Source organism: Sapajus apella, unplaced genomic scaffold (genome assembly GCF_009761245.1).
Source record: "Sapajus apella isolate SASKATOON/1434 unplaced genomic scaffold, GSC_monkey_1.0 scaffold72, whole genome shotgun sequence".
NCBI lineage: Eukaryota > Metazoa > Chordata > Mammalia > Primates > Cebidae > Sapajus > Sapajus apella.
The window spans coordinates 8,689,222-8,706,919 of NW_022437012.1; the positions used below are offsets into that span (position 1 = coordinate 8,689,222).

At 39.1% G+C, this 17,698-nt stretch overlaps 1 protein-coding gene across 6 annotated transcripts in view; it reads right to left on the reverse strand.

The window, feature by feature from the left end:
• The window catches only part of NCKAP5 (NCK associated protein 5), a 976,754-nt gene that overhangs the window by 582,559 nt on the left and 376,497 nt on the right, over window positions 1–17,698 (reverse strand). Inside the window, exon 1 of one of the 6 annotated variants that reach the window (XM_032250733.1) lies at window positions 7,828–8,234. The exons of the other annotated variants lie outside the window; for them this stretch is intronic. The gene's annotated coding sequence lies outside the window, so the exon portion shown is untranslated. Of the gene's footprint in view, window positions 1–7,827; window positions 8,235–17,698 lie in introns of those variants that run through there. 6 annotated transcript variants of the gene reach the window in all.

The window sequence follows — 17,698 nt, forward strand, 5'->3', positions numbered from 1 at the left end:
CAAGATTCTATCAAGAAAAGAAAGAGAGAGAGAAAGCGAGAAAGAAAGAAAGAATGAACGAACGGAAGGAGGGAGAGAGGGAAAGAAAGAAAAAGTAAAAGAAGAAAACAAAAAATAAATTCAGTGATAAAAACTATTTTGAGAAACTCTTAGAGATTAGCAATATGGATTCATGTATGAAAGGCTCTGAGAACTTCTATAGGAGATAAACATTTCTGAAAACTTTAACCCAGCTTTTCTCACTTTTTCAAGCATGGGGACTTCTTTTGACTAGCAATTCTACAATATCCAATAGAACTGGCTTTCCAGAAAGACAGGTCTTGGGAAATGCTGCCCCAAAGGGTGAAGTTCAAATTCCTTAGCATGTGTGTGATGACCCATATTAATGGGTCTCTGCTACTGCTCCACTTCCACCTCCCACCCTCTCTTCCAGGTGCCTGCCTGAGCTCAAGCCCTCTTCTGACTAGAGCGCTCTCCCTCCTCCCCCAGCAGGCCTATCCCAACCACACCAGCCTCATCCATCACTTCATCTTCCAATCTCCTGTTCCACTGATTTCCTTCTTCTATTTCCAAGCTCCAAATTAAGTCTTTTGGGAGGATCTTATAGGTTTGTGTTCTTTTTCTTCACCTAAATTTTAAGTTCCTTGAAGGCATTTGTATTTTATAATTAATTTTATAACTGATAACTAATTACATTTTATAACTAATGCCTATGAATTCACGAAACCTAAGATAAGATCTTCTATGCATATTAAATAAATGGTATGTTTTAATGAAAATAAGATGAGTTTCTCCAACTATGTCAGTGTAGCAAGAGGAAGAGGGAAATCATGTCAAAACAGAATATAATTCTCAGAGCAATGTAATTTACCGGAGTGACTGAAGGATGTCCACAAAGCAACATCAGGATTCCAAAGTTCTACAAAATCATCCCCAGTGCCAAAATGTTGAACAAGAAACCACAGGTAAAAAGTAGTGGTGTGTACCAAGCCCTAAAATTGACTGTCCAATGAAAAAGAGGATATATTCCCTAATCTAAAGTAGACACAATGATTCACAGGAAGAGAGGAAAAATAGGTACAGATCTTTTGGGGTCTGTTAAATGCCAAATCATATAATTTGCTAATTTATAATACAGTAAATCCCCAAATTTACTTCCTTTCTACATGACTTCTATTCAACACATATTTAGTAAACACTAGGCACTGGGAACTGAGGAGAAAAGACAGCTGGAAATGTCTTGGGGAAAATTGGGGCAAAGTATAAGGTACAGAGACACAAATATTTCTACCTTCTGAAAGTCCTAGTAAAATGAGAGAACAATTATTTTAAAATATATTAACACAATGAGGATGAGGCAGCCTAAAATAAGTAAGTCTCATCTAAAAGCTGTCAAAAGCCATAAGTCGGCAGATCCACAAGATGTCAAATTTATGTGTTTCTTTTATTTCTTTTGAGAACCAATGACTTTCTGTTGCCAAGTGTTCGATATCAGAATAAGGAACCCCAGTGGCAATCACTCTTCTAAGTCCAACACATTGTCTGACATATGGTAGGCACCTAATAACAATGTGTTGAGTAAACCAATGAATGAATAGATGAGTGAAAAAGGCAGGAAAGGAGGCCTTCCACCTATGCACAAAAATGCAGTGTTTAGCTGGATCTTGTTTGGTGCTATAATTCCTTTACATTGGAACACAGTGAAGGGTGGGTTACACAGATCAATCAATGCCTTCTTGAGTTAACTCACACCTCCCTTAAAAACATCCTTATTAAAGATCAAAATTCATAGGTAAACAAAACATTCCTACATGATCCCCCTCCCATGTTACAGTAATGCAGGCAAAATTAGTACTCCTACGATAAATGTACCATGCCAGAATTTTGAATAAATAGTCCATTTTATACAATCTCAACAGGAAAAAATGGTGGAGCGAGGGACAGCTGAATTTAGACACCTGTCCCTCGGGAGGAGGTAAGGAGAACTGCACTACAATATTAGAATTTTAACAAGTTTAGGTTTTAAAAAAGTGACTAAGAGAAAAAAACAAAAGAAGAATAGTCTGGGAGAAGGCAAGCTGATACAAATTTGCATCAGGTGAACTGTGTTATATATTGAATTTGACTATAATGCCAGTAGGTTGAATGAATTCATCTTATTTTACTCACAATGCCACACTTAACATTTGGCACATGTGTGCATATATGTGAAACTTGATGCAAATTAAATTAGGAAAAATGTTGGTAGTTTAAATCTTATTAACAGAAAAAAAATTAATCAGAAAAATGATTGATGATAATGTGGTCTTTAAGGAAGAACCTTACAAGAAAGGTTAGGAGGATTTTTTCCCTGGAGATATTTGCAATGAAAATGTGCAAAGAACTGAGGAATGGAAAAGAATAAATTCCTTGCTGTGTGGTGAAAAAAGTCCAATCTTTTTTCTCTCATTTCTATAATGCTGTGAACAGACAGTATAGGTGATCAAGAGATTGTTGAACCTAAATACATCCCTGGATATTGTAGCTATTACAGAAATCACCATCAAGATTTCCAAACAATACAAAGCACCAGCAAAAACCACCTGAAGAAGGCTTATCTCATAGGATAACTCTTTCCTTTGCAACCCACAGTGTTTTATTTAGTAACACTAGGATGATACTTAAGTTTACCTTATTATATAATATCTCTACATAATGGAGAAAATATCTATTTCACAGATATCAATACTGCTGTCTTTGAAAAAGTCCAAAGCTATAGTATGTTTCTGACACAGACCAGAGCTTAATAAGTGACATCATTTATGATGATGACATTCCTTACCATTAGGCTGTTATTATTTCTTATCATATAAACCTCTCTTCCAGCTGAGAATAAGACTATGTTTTTCCTCTTTGCATCCCTTGCGGCCCAAGCACAGTGACTTTTAAAAGCATTTGATGAATTTAATGTTAACTGAAATGTGGAAGCTTACCTTTAAACTGGTTTATCTCATAAACTGACCTATCTGTATCTCAAGGAAAGAATAGGAATCATCTCCCATCATACTTGTGGAGGGCAACACTCCCCCCGAAAGTAGCTACAGTAATCTCTAATAACCCAGAGACGTAGGCTAGCTCTGAACTAAAATGCTATCATATTTAGGAAGGAAAATAATACCCAGGAATGCCAATGTAATTGCTTCAGATTATAACCTCCCTATTAATGGTTGTTCTCTGTGAGGTGCAGGGAGGAGGTTGAGAGATGAGGTTGATGTGAAAAAGCCAGTCTCATCCAGTCCTAAGTGATATGAAAATTATATTAAAAGACCATAGCTGCTAACATCTGTTGGTTTTCTTGTGTGTGGGCCCCTGCCTCATGCCCTAATATGTGTTAAATTTTATTCTTAACATCTTATAAATGCACATTTTTTATTTTTATAAATGATGAAACAGGTTAGAGAGATTCACTACCTGGATGCAAATCACATCAATAATAAATAAGAGAATCAGGCTTTGAGTTCAGGTCTACATACTCCCAAGATTGAAGGAGTAATCCTACACAATATGTGGTCTTAGCAACACTCAGAGTTCGCAAATCTCCAGCTATTTAGAGGCCACAGTTTTACCTAAAGCAGCAAGTACTATGACTTATGTTCAACACTTTCAAAACAACATAAAATGATTAGCTTCTCTCCCTTTCTCTAAGCTCTTTCCACCTGCTACAGTACCCAGAAATCTAGGTACTGGCATGCTTCTTAAAGAACTTTGTAGGTTATGTTCATGTCTGAGATGAGTAACAAGTTCACGGAGACTGTTTATTTAGTACAATGCCACCTACTCTCTGAGAAGAAGGCCATGTGAAAACAGTGTTTACTAGGAGAAAGAGGATGGAAGGGCATAATATCCAGGAAGCAATCCCAGTCCGAGGCAGCAGCCTTCAGCAGCAATACTGCACTACTACCCTACGGTAAGAAAGTCTCACCCACCCACATTCTCATTCATCTACAGCAACCCAAAGAACAAAACCATATATCAGATGTTTTAAAGGAACAAAGTATCAGTTAAGAATGAAATGGCACAGTTCCACACAAAAAGCAGGAAGGTTTGTTCTCCAATATTTATTATAGCATTTTAGTTCAGAGCTAACCAGTCCTCTTGTCAATTATTTAATGGGTGATGACACAGGTAATAGGGCCCCCGATTAGGGGGCTACAAAGAAGACTTGACACCCCTGAGCCAGGATGATGTTAGCCATCAGCACAGTGCTCCTAACTTTCTCTGCTCAAGTCTCTCATGTCTTATGGAAAAATTTGAGGAGTACGCCTAAGGTTGGAATCAACCTCACCTCTCTCTCAATTTCATTTGAAAACCAGAAGCTGCTGAAGTTCCCTGCCAGAAGAGGGCTCACCCACCCCACTATGCCCAATCTAACTTTCCAAATAGATCTATATTGTTTGTATTATGTGCTTTTCATTGACACCCAATCAACCTAGAGATTTAGGTTAGCTCTGAAATAAAATGCTGTCATATTTAGGAATGAAAATTATACCCAGGAATGTCAAACAAGAAGTCACAGTCTTGAGTAAACAAACTCTCTAGGAAAAAAAAACCCTGTATGTTTAAAACTTGCCACCAGCCTTCATGGTGTTAAACAATAAAAAGCTCCCCTGGGCATCTTGAACCTTCCTAATAACAGAGCTTGCCCTAGATTATCTTCTTGGCTTACCTGTTGTTTAATCATACCCAAAGCCAGCCCCCAGTCATAATAATCTCCCTATCATATACCATCTTTCTTATAAAACTTCTTTGAATGAAACTTTTCAAAATGATACATAAGATCAGTATGATATCTGAAATGCAACCCAAAATTTATAACTATCAGCTAGCATTATAAAAACGCTTTTCTGTAGGAAAGTCATGGATGATATTCACAACGACTAAGTTAGAAGGGCTGCCCTCCATGTTCAAGGAGTAGAGAAAGGAAGTCTACACCAAGGCCTTCTGTACATCCTTCCTAACAATTATTTTAAAAAAGAGAAACTGCCATTTATCCGCATGAGATATGACTGGTTTTCAAAGTAATGGGTAAAAATGACCAAAACCTTGATTGTCTTCATTATGGCTCACATAAGGCACACAAACTCTTTTTTTTTTATATTCTAAGCACAGAAAATTGCTTCATTTCTCAAGTAAATATATGCTAGAAACTTGCGGATATCTCAAGAATGCTTTGTAGCTAAAGAAAGTAACATCATTGCCTACTCATTTTGCTTAATTTGCTAGTCTCTCAGCAACTTTGTGCTAACACTTTCATCCAATTTTAGATCCTAGGATAAGGCAATAGTCCAGAGCCCTGGAAAGCCTCCACCTCCAGCAGTTCACCAGGCCACTGAAGCCCCAGGATGGAGCTTCTCTCCAGGACATCTTCCTGGTAATATACATGTTACGTGCAGCTCACGTATCTTCTCCAAGTTGCATTCCAGTAACTAAGCTTCAGAAGCTTCTTATGAATTGTTTATTCTGTGTTTTAAAGCTCCATCAGCTGTTGGGATGATTTGCAATATTTTTCTTTTTGGTTAAGCAGGATTGGTGAGCATTACTGGCCTTTTGGTGGAATCCTTGCTATTTAAAATTCCTGCTGCTGGGATTAAAGGAGATAAGGTCTTTGAAAGCCTTTTGTAAACTGTAAAGTCCTAGTCAAATGGAGTGTGCTGTTATAACATTAACCATCATAGCAATAACCATAAAGCAGCTGCAATGGGGGCCTTAAAATGCTGAAGCATGTTTGGGCCTTGTCTTTCCTCCATTCCTACCCTTAGGGTCTATGATGGTCCCCAGCATATGGGAGCCTCTCAAGGAAGTTTTGTTTGGAGGAATAAATCAATGACTCAGAACCATCACATGGTTTTCCAAAGTAATGTCCATAGGCAAAAAGAAGCTAAGCATGACAATTTAAATAATGAAAATACTCTGCCAAAAATGCTGGGGTGCTGGGGAGAAATGGTACAGAACAAAGTTCTTCTAAAGAATTTATTTGATAATCAAATCTGGTCCTTTACAGTCAGACTGGGGAGGAGGAGGAGTACAGACAGGTGCATACATTTATTAGTCCAGAAAATGTTAGTCCAGGATGACTTAGAGAAGGAGGCTGCCACCCCAGAAAAGGGGAGAGAGGCTGCAGTTTGAGAGGCAGTACCAAATAAAAAACAAACCAAACAAACAAAACAAAACACACACACACAGTAGGCAAAAGCTACTCCTGCAAAGAATATTATTCATGCGGGCTTTTAATCTGGACTGTGCCTTTAAAGTGGTGGAAATGACCAATTCTGTGTCTTAGGAGGGTGGTGGCTGTTAAGCCGGGAAATGACTGAGGGAAGGGATACTGATATGAAATGATTTATTTCTGGAAAATGCTCTTGTAAGCATTTGCAGGAATAGTTCTGGTTACTAGAGGGGTGGTCTATTTTAGGCACCTATGTATAGGGAGGAGTGAACAAGCTGGTGGGGATGAAAATAAAAAGGGAAGTGGTAGCGGACAGGAACAGGGATCTCATTCATCAGACTCAGAAGCCTCAAGGATGAGAAGAGAAATTTCGGGGTGGCTGCCCGTTACTCAGCAAGAAGGCGAACACTGGTTTGCTGGCTCAGCACTAAACCCCAGACGAGGATATCCTAACAGCCCTTTTTCTCTAAAGGGTAGGGTAGGGTGGGGCCAAAAGGAGAGGAGGAGGAAGGCCTGCCACCCCGGAGGTCTGCAGGACTCAGCAGCAGAGAGGCCTTGCACCAGCGCTCCGCTCCATTCCGGAATATATCCTATTTCTGACCATTAATCAGCATTAAGCCAGTTTGGGGGCTGAGCTTTAGGCACAAGCAGTTGCCAGTAGCAACAGGGCACAGGCTCCCGGTAAGGTGGGCGGGAGGTGGCAGCAAGGGAGGGGCCGCTTAGGCTAGTGGCCTGGAGCTGGGCAGACAAGGTCAGGGATCTCCCTGACACGCACGAGAGAGGCAGTGCGGGGCGCGGGGGAAGAAGGATCCTGGTGTTAGGTGGGGAGAGGCGTGCCTAGGTGGGGAGAGGCGTGCCCTGCTGGGGCCGGGCCAGGGAGTGGCCCAGGCCACTGACCTCGCTGGGGACTGGGAGGGAGTTTTCCTAGTGGCATAGCTATTCCCCTGCCAAACCCAGCGGCCTCCGGCCCCCCGGGAAGGCGCCACTCCAATAGCCCCTAGACACTTGAGTCAAGGCCAAGTGACAGGAGAGGCGCTGGTCCTGGGCTTGGGTGGACCGAAGAACTCAAATCTGCCCCTCCCCTGCAGCCCCTTTACACCCCCACCGTTCAGGAGTCTCTCGAAGATGCCAACGTGGAAGTGTTTCTGCACTTGTGCGTGTTTTCATTTGTGCTGCCCACACAAAAGCGAGGCCCCACAGGTGGAGAGGAGGGCGTGTGTGTGCGTGCGTGTGGCGCGGGGCTCCAGCTACGTGGGAGCTGGGCGGGGATGCGCACACAGGGAACGATGCGCACACACGGATCGACTCCCACCCGCCGTCCCGCCTCAGGTGTCCTGGCACAGGCTTTCAAGGAAGGGAGAGCCCCTAAAGTCGTGCCATCTCCCAAAACTTCTCCCCCTGCCGTTGGGCCATGGTAAGGGGGAAAGGACGCAGGACCCTGAGGGAGGCGTATATTCTGAGGGCAGAGAGCAGCAGAGGAGATCAGGCGGGAGGCACGGAAGCATGCAGTCTGCGGGACTGGGATAGAACGGGTAGTGGGAGCCACGCGCTGAAGGGCTGGGGCCAGGGTGGCGGCGCGCGGGGGACGCGCCTGGGCGGGGAGTGGGCTGGCGTCTCCTTACCTGGCCTTCGGTGGAGCATGCTGCTGCGGGCCGGGGGACGGTGTGGGCGCTGCGCCCCCAGGGGCTGACCCTACAGCGCCTTCACTTTGGGGGCGGCAAGGCTCTGGCTGCAGAGCCGCGAGTTGCCAAACTTGCCATGTCCAGAACGCGGAGGCAGCCTGGGCCACGCGCGCCCCGCAGCCCGGGCACCTCGCACTCCTCGGCTTTGTTGTGTTCCGCCGCCAGTCCCCTTGCGCCTGCCCCCAAGTGTCCCCGCGCCCTCTTCGCCGCGGGCAGTTTCACCGGCGCTCAGGGAGGCTCCTCGGGTGGGCAGTGCCACTTTCCTCCTGGAGGTGCTTGTTAAAGAGCTGCCCGGGAGCCCCAGGCGGGCTGCTAGGCTTGTGCTCTGACGAGGAGGCTGGGGCCCATCGATTCCCACCCCCTACCCAATCCGCCTCCCCTCCCCTCCACGGCCCCCCCATCAGAAGCTGCTTAGGATCGGCGCTGTCAAATCCAGCCCATCTGCTGCAATCATAATCAGTCTCAACCGAACGGTTCTGACAAATCTCCGCCTGGAGCTGGAGTTGGAGAAGCCGGAGAGTGAGGGGCGGGGAAGGGAGGAGGGGGTGAGGGGACGATGGGGACCGACCGGGTGTCCTGAGAGGGGGCCTAGAGGCTTCTATTGTCTGCCCCTAACGGAGGAAATGAAAAGGGAAGCAGGGATCCAGAAGGGGAAATAGTGCTTTCATTTCCTTGTAAGAAAAAATAAATCTATTCCCGCGGGTACCTGGTTCCCTTCACTCCCCCACCCCCAACCTCAGCCTGTCTGGATGGAATGAATTTCTGCTAACGAGCTAAACAAACAGGTCCCTTAATCTTATCATGGGGGTGACCCAGAGACTGGCACAGATATCCAAAGTATCATATAATTGGCAGGTAAGAGCTGGAACTAACAGCCATTTGTCTGGAGTCAGAAGTTGGTTCCCAAGTGCATTTGGGAATAAAGCTCTTCAGGGGAGAAGGGCCCTGTAATTGGCCAGGAAGCTTGGCCCTTGGCCTCCTGTTGGCATTTCCAGAGATAAAAGGAAATCTGCTTTGGGCAAGAAAACGCTGAACTCCACTTAGCCCCATTTTTAATTTAAAGGATTCTCATAATTTTTTTTCATTGTCTCATGAAAATACTATTTTTCAAGAAATGCTATTAGAAAATAATGACTGCGAAAATTGAATTATTTTTCAAACAAATTGCTTCATCTGTAGATGAAATGGGATGCTCCTTTCAACAACATACTTTGAACTATTCAAAAAATGCCACTTTAATACAATCATATATATTTGTACTGGTGATTCACAAGGATTACCTCAAAAATTGTTTTCTTAAGTATAATATAAATGACAGTAGTCCTAGAGACATACAAGAAAAGTCTTAAGGCATGCAAGAAGACAACCAATGGGATTATGCCTGGTTTTATACATTCTTCTCAAGTTCTGGGAAATGTCTAGTTGCCCTGAATGACAGTATTTGTTTGGGAAATAATTTGTTGGATAAACAAATCGCCAGTGGAAAAGTTGAAGAAAATTTTTAAGCCATTTATTCTGATAGGTATAAGAGCTAAGCAAAAATAAATATAACTTACTATTAAAATTGAATAAAATTCTAAATTAGGGCTCAAATCATTTTTTCGCTTTATGCTGTACTTGAGAAATGTGTGCAAGCCACATTAAGCACTCACTTCTCTAGGCAGAGACTGTGTTTTCCATTTATTTTATAGTCCAGTGGTGCTTACAACAGCACTAGGCAACTATGGGCACTCTGTGAATACTGATGGTTTGAAATTTTGATTGACAGGTCAGAATTAAAACTGCATACATCATGGTGACTTTGTAGCTGAGGCAAAGTGGAGTTCAAGTGTTACTTTCCCAATAAGTAAATCACGTAAGTCAAGGACAGCTACTGGTCAGATTTTACAATATTTTTATGAATATTTAAAAGTTTGGAGTTTTTCATTGATAATTTGTTTAATGTGCTTATCAGTATTAAATAAAAATTTTGCTAAAATTAACATGGTGCCAAGAAATGAATATTTCAAAAAGGGTCCTCTCCTCCAGAATGAAATATCATGCTGGTGACTAATTTAACTAACATTGTCCAGGAAATTGCTGTGGTCCAGGAAGAAAAAAGTTGAGCTGGCTGGGCGCGGTGGCTCACGCCTGTAATCCCAGCACTTTGGGAGGCCGAGGCGGGTGGATCACGAGGTCAAGAGATCGAGACCATCCTGGTTAACACGGTGAAACCCCGTCTCTACTAAAACTACAAAAAATTAGCTGGGCATGGTGGCGCATGCCTGTAATCCCAGCTACTCAGGAGGCTGAGGCAGGGGAATTGCCTGAACCCAGGAGGCGGAGGTTGCGGTGAGCCGAGATTGCGCCATTGCACTCCAGCCTGGGTAACAAGAGTGAAACTCTGTCTCAAAAAAAAAAAAAAAAAAGTTGAGCTGAGTGTCAGCCACTGGTGTTCTGGCACCATCCTTCACAAGAAATTGATATGTTCTACTGTGTTATTTCCTCACTTGGTAGTCTCAGTTGCAGCGCAGCTAACTTACAGCCTAAATTTTCAGGCCACCTCCAATTTATTAATTCCTTGGTTGTAACTTCAAAATATAGCCCAGTATGTTTTCTCAATTATTTATTGAACAATTACTATGTGTCAGTGTTGGAATATATGAATGAAAAATCAAACAAAAATTTTTGACCTTGTGGAGCTTACAGTCTGGAGGAGAAGACAGAAGTTATAAGAGAATACACAAGGAAATTATACTCTGTTAGAAGGTAATCTGTGCAATAGAGAAAAATAAAGCAGAGTGGCCTGTGTGGTATTCAAGTTTAAATACAAGAGTGCTCAGTGAAAATCGCACTGAGAATGCTGGGCCTGAATTAATGATTAAAGGAGGTGTGAGAGCAGGCAAGCCATGCAAATATCTGGGAAGATGGTCCCAAGAAGTGGGAAAAGCAGGTGTAAGTGGCTTTTAAATATAATTGCACCTGGCAAGGTCTAGGAACATTAATGAAGCCTTGGGAATGGAACACAGTGAGGGGAGAGAGTTAACGAGAGTGGGCTTAGAAGACAAATCATTGCGTGGGACCTAACAGGCCAATTAAAGGACTTGGATTTTTACCCCAAGTGATAGGGGAGGACACACAAGACACAGAGGGAGTGACATGATGATCTGACTTTTGTTTAATGGATCACACTGGCTGCCATGTTGAGAATTAATTATAGGAGCAGAGGAGGAAGCAGGGAGATCTGTTATTAGGCTATTCCAAGAATTTAGGTAGGAGATGATGACTTGGACAGGGTGATAGCAAGAAAGATAATAAGAATTGGTGGCAATTTTAAATTGCTTTGAATTTAGAGCCAACCATATTTGATCATGGTGAGTGGCTTGAAAGAAAAGAGGGAGTAAAGAGTAACTCCAAACATTTGGCCCTACCAACCAGAAGGGTGAAGTAGCTACTAGTTGAAATGAGAAAGACTATGGGTGGAGCAAATTGTGGTGGAAGAATCAAATTCAGGCTTTTACCGGTTAAGATTGGAATGCCTATTAAGTTAAATTTTAAAAATAATTTATGTAAGCTCTTAGAATAGTTCCTGGCTTTTCTTAAGTACCATACAAATGTTTGAGGTGGTGGTTATTATAGTTATTAATGTTTGCCAACCAAAATGAGATGCTGAATACACGATTGTACCACAATTGTGGTGGTGGTTGCCAAACTGTTTTGTTATAATCCAATTGTGACTCAAAAACTGGTGAATTTTATTGTACATAAACTAAACCTTAATAAAAACATCTTTAAAAAACGAAGAACTTAGTCTCATGTCTTAATAGTGAGAGTATGGAACTTTTCCATTGGAGAAAAGCTTCAGAAGTATCATCATTTTGTATACCCAGTGAAATAACTGATCCAAATAAACATCACCAATAGATGCTAAAGCCATTAAGTAAATGTTTGATGGAAAATAATGAGGCAGGTGAATAGGGTCTAGAGGCAGAGAACCTGAGGCCAATTCACACTGACTTCCTAGAACAAAGTCAAATGGAAAGCCCTAACTTTCTGCACCTAAGTAACAAAAGGACTGGAGGCCACTCCCTTTGCAAACCACCCCCTACTTTCTTGTGGCAGATGGAAAACAGAAAGTATCTTTGATTGCTTACTTTCCACAACCAATTAGATACTTGCATAGAGTGTAACCTTTGTAACTTCACTTCAGCCTTATTGGTTGCTTCCCTCCGAGTGATTATGCTCACTGCTTCATTTACATAGGGAGTACACAAAGTAACCAATGGGAAAACTCCAGAGGGTGTTTAAACCCCAGAAAATTCTTTTCTGGGGCTCTTGAACCCCTATTCTTGGACCCACTCCCACTCTGGGGAGTGTACTCTTGTTTTTAATAAGTATCTGCTTCTGTTGCTTCATTCTTTCCTTGCTTTGTTTGTGCATTTTGTCCAGTTCTTGTTCAAGATGCCAAGAACCTGGACACCCTCCACTGGTAACAATAGATTGTTCCAACTACAAATACTGCCTCCTGACTTTTTGTTAATTGCAAAGGGGGAAACTGTATTATATAAGGGAGAAATCACCTGATATGTTTCTCCTTATGTGATGCTGTATGTACAGATTTTTGCAACATATTTTTATGGAAAACATGTTTAAACTGAGTCTAAGCAGGGCCTTTACTGCAATTTCCACCTTACAGGAATTAGTGATAATAGAGAAACAGATAAGACACCACAAGGAAACCATGAGGCATAAGCAGAATATGGAACTTTCTAGATGTCTTCAAAAAGTCAATGTCCACAGATGGGAAAAAGTAAAGGGACTATTGTAGATTAAAAGAGACATGACAATTAAATGCAACTAATGGATTACGTATCAGTGCAAAATAAGCAGCTCTAAAACACATTTTGGAAATGATTAGAGAAATTTAAATAAGATTGGTATTAGCTGATATAATGGAATTTTCATTATTTTTTCTAGGGATAAAAGTGATACTGTGGTTATAAAGAAAGTGATCCTTATTTTTAAAAGACACATGCTCAAATATTTTGGGTTGAAGTATCATGATAGTTACCATACGCTTTGGGAAAAAATATACATGAAGTAAAAATATTAACATCTGTTGATGCTAAGTTGTGGGCAGATGAGTGTTTTATTATTCTGCTCTTTTAATTTTTCTACTTATTTGAAATTTTTCTTAATAAAAGTGAACAAAATATACTTATAAAAATCTATGCATCAGAAAGTAATTATAAGAAAAATTTAAAAATATAGAACTTGATGTCTCAAAAATATCAAAATTATAAGATGAAAAAAAAAAGCAGTGCATGGAAGGAGATTAATAATTTTAATGTGCATTCTAGCAATGAAGAAAAATGTAAATAAATGTTCAAAGTACCCAACTAAAACAGAACAAAAAAACAAAATAAAATAAATCAAAGTCTAATAAAAGAGAACAAATCAATACAGGATCAACAATGCAAAGTCTGGTTAGATGAATGAAAAACAGTGGAGACATAAATCAATAAGCCTAGGAATAAAAAAGACTATATAACTACGGATACAATAGATTTTAAAACTAATAGGATTACTTACCATGAGCAATTTTATCTGTTTTCAAATTTATTGACATAAAGTGATCAATGTCCTAAAATAAACTTTTAATAAAATTCAACTATCCATGGAATCGTGAACAATTAAATAGATTGAATCAGTAGTTGAAAAAAAATTTACTCCTGCATAAACATAGGTCCAAATTTTAAACATATTCCTTGAGATAAAACTTACCCAAGTGTTGAATTTGGTTTTAGCATATGCACAGTTATGTAACCATCACCATCCCCTTAGAACAATTTCTTTACCCCCAAAAAGTACCTATTAACATTCACTCCTCAGTCTCCAGGCAGAGGCAACCAATAATGTGCTTTCTATCTCCATAGAATTGCCTATTCTGGACACTTAATATAAATGGAACCATATAGTTTGTAGCCCTTTCTCTGATTTCTTTCATTTAGCATAATGTTTTCAAGTTTTGTCCATGTTGTAGCATGTATTGCTACTTCATTCCCTATTTCCAAATAATATTCCATTGTCTTCATGTACCACATTTTATTATTCATTCATCAATTAATGGGTATTTGGGTTGTTTCTGTTCTTTGGCTACTACAAATAAGGCTGTTGTAAACATGTAAACATTCATGTATAAGTTTTTCTGTGGGCATATGTTTCATTTCTTCTAGGGATATACCTAAACAGTGGAATTGCTGAGTCCTATAGTAACTGTTTAATATTTTCAGGAACTGCCAAGCTAGTTTCCAAAGCAGCTGTACCATTTTACATTCCCACCAGCAATGTATGAGCGTTCTAATTTCTCCACAGCCTCTCCAACACTATTATCCTTTGTTTATAGCCATGCTAGAGGATGTAAAGTGATGTCTCATGAATTTTATTCGCATTTTCCTGATGGCTAATGACGTTCAGTATCTTTTCATGTGCTTATTGGTCATTTGTAAGTGTCTTCTTTGGAGAAATTTCTTTCCAACTCCTTCGTCCATTTTCACATTGGGTTATTTGTCTTTTGATTGTTGAGTCATGGACTCATTACCCAATCTTCACAAAACTTGAAAAAATAAACTCTAATTATCCATACCTCAGAGAGAGTTACAGGGAATTTTAAAAGGGGGTGCAGGAGAAAGAAGGAAGAGTAGGTGGAGGAAAGAGGAAAATTAGGGGAAAGGGAGATGGGGAAAGAGTTTTATCAGGCTAGAATGACTCCGATACCAAAAGTAAGCATAGGCTGTATGGAAAAGGAAAATTAATGAGGCTTTCAAAATTCTTAATAAAACTGAATCCATCAATGTGGAAAATTACAATAGTAGCAATAATAACTATTATAATTAAATGATGTTACCAAATAAGATTTATCCTGTAATGCAAAGATGATTTGGCCCTAGAAAATCTATTAATTTAATTTCCAAAAAAAAAATAATCTTTGGGAAAGCGTAAAAAATTTAAACAGATAATCATTTCAATAGGTGTTGGAAAATTTTGATAACATTCAACATTTATCATGGTTAAAAAAAGTAAATTAAAAAATGTTTCACCTCCCTAGGAATAGAAGGGAATGCCCTTAACCTGATAAAGGGTGTCCGCCAAAAAAAAAAAAAAAAAAAAAAATCTATAGGTCACATTATATTAAATAGCGAAATTAAAGAACATTTCCTTTAATTTTTTCCTCTAGACAAGGATACCTTCATCACCAGTTCATTTTCTCTAAGATCTTAATTATTATTTATCATCAATATTATAATCTCCACAGAAACCTGAAGAGAATCCAGAGGCAAATCAGACATAGGAAGAAAGCAGTATGTTTACTACATAAAAAACAATATACCAAAATGGATGCTCTTGCTCAGATATGTACCAAATTATTAGAAGTGTATACTTTAGGAGATCCCATTTAAAAATATTAAAAAAAAATTTAGAAGACAGGAATAAACTTAAAGAGATGAAACAACTTTAGAGAGAAAACTTTGTTGACGGAATAAAAGAACTGAGTAAATAGTAAAACATATAAAAGTGATGGATTAGAAGACTCAGTCTTCTGGCTTAACCTTTAAATGTGAAACATCAATCAAAATCTCAGCAGATTTACACACTGAATGTACCAGATGGTTCTAAAAGTTTTTCAATTAAAAAAAGGCCCAAAATAACTAAATATATTCAGTAAATTTGAAACCTCTAACATTCCAAAGAGGGCCAGTTACCTTACTATAAAATGATGTAACTCAAACAGGTAAGAGATATGGATTAACTGAAATAGAAAGATAGCTTAGAAACAGACCCACATTTGTGGACTCAGAGTATATGACAGAAACAACATTATTAATTATTGGGGAAGGATTTACTGTTCAAAAAACAAAACTAGAATCCAACTTCAGGTCATTTCCAAAACGTAAACTCAGATTAAAAACTAAATGTAAAAAGCAAATGTATAAGACTTTTTGAAGAATGCTTTGGAGGATACTTTCATATCAAAAAAGGGAAATATAATGAAGTATTTTACTGTGTTAAAATTTTAAAACTTTGTAAAAAAAATACCATAAACAAAATGAAAACTCAAGGCGCAGACTAGAAGAACCATGAAAAATATGCATTATAAAAAGAATAGGTATCCTACATTTGTAAAGAACCATAAATGAGTGGGAAAAAGTGAAAAAAAAATGGGGGGAACATAGAAATAAGCAGTTCATAGAAGATCATTAAGTGGCAATAACTATATTAAAACTACTTAATATCAGTACTGGGGAAATGCAAATTAAAACAACAATGAGGTAGTATTTTGTGCCTATCATATTTCCTAAAAATAATCCTATTACACTATGTGTTGATGAGGATGTGTAGAAAGACCTCTTCCACATTCTAGGTGGAAACAATTTGGATCTATTTATTAAGTTGAAGGTGTCCGTCCTCTGTGACATAGCAACCCCATATCTATGTACTCAAGGAGAAGGCTCACACATACACGTAAGCACACCTGGAACTCACACAAATTCCATTATATTAAATCTCAAACTTTAGTACGTTCTGGAAAGTATAACTACTACAGACACCACCTGTTGATAACAATGCAACAAAACAAATTATTTAAAAACAAAAATGGAAAACTAACTTTTAAGCAACTCTTCAATGAAAGAGATTACAAGCCAAAATCTCAAAATCTCTGAAACATGATAATGAAAACTACTAGATGCATTGACAGCAATGGTCAAAGAAAAACTGGCAGTCCTATGCACATGTATCAATAAAAATTTTAAAAATGTAAATAAAATTTCAGCTGAAAGGCACAAAAGAAAAAATAACCAAAAGAAAGGAAATCGGGTAACAGTAAAATGTAATAATAAAGTAGAAAACAGAAAAGCAATAAGGCTAATTAATGAATCAGAATCTAGTTGTCTCTCTTTTTTGAATAGACCACTACATAACTTAATCATGAAAAAAATGAGGGAGGTAAATAAATCACCAATAAACATTTGACTCTTGAACAACACAGTGTGAACTGTGCAGGTCTGCTAATACAGATTTTTTTAATTTCAGTAAAAGTTAAAGAGAGTATGCCTGTCTCCCTTTCCACCTCCTCCACCTATTCCACTTCTGTCACCCCCTGAGAGCAAGACCAACCCTTCCTCTTCTTCCTGCTCTTCCTCAGCCCACTTCCTGTGTAGATGAAGGGGATAAAGGTCTTTACGATGATCCACTTCCATTTCATGAATAGGAAACATATTTTCTCTTCCTTATGATTTTGTTAATAGCACTTCCTTTTCTCTAGCTTACTTTCTTGAAAGGCTGCAGTATGTAATACACATGACATATAAAATATGTGTTAATAGGCTGTTTATGTTATCTGTAAGGCTTCCAGTCTACAGTAGGATATTAACAGTTAAGTTTTTCTGGGAGTCAAATGTTATTTAGGGATTTTTGACTGTTCAGGGGTCAGTACTCCTAACGCCTACATTGTACAAGGGTCAATTATACAAGATAGGAAATGAAAAATGGGAAATAACTACTGAAACAAAAGAAATTAAGATGCAATTTTATAGACATCACATATATGCAAAACAGTGGAAAACAAAGATAAAGTTGAAACTTTGTTTGGAAAATACATTTACTAAAATTGGCTCTGGTAGAGATAGAAAGGTTAGTAAAGTTTTCTATAAAAAATAATTAATATACCAACCCACAAAAACATATCTAGGCCCAAAACACCCAAAGTTAGATCAATCCAATGTTCCACATTTACTCCAGGACATGGAAAATGAAGAAAAACTTCCTAATT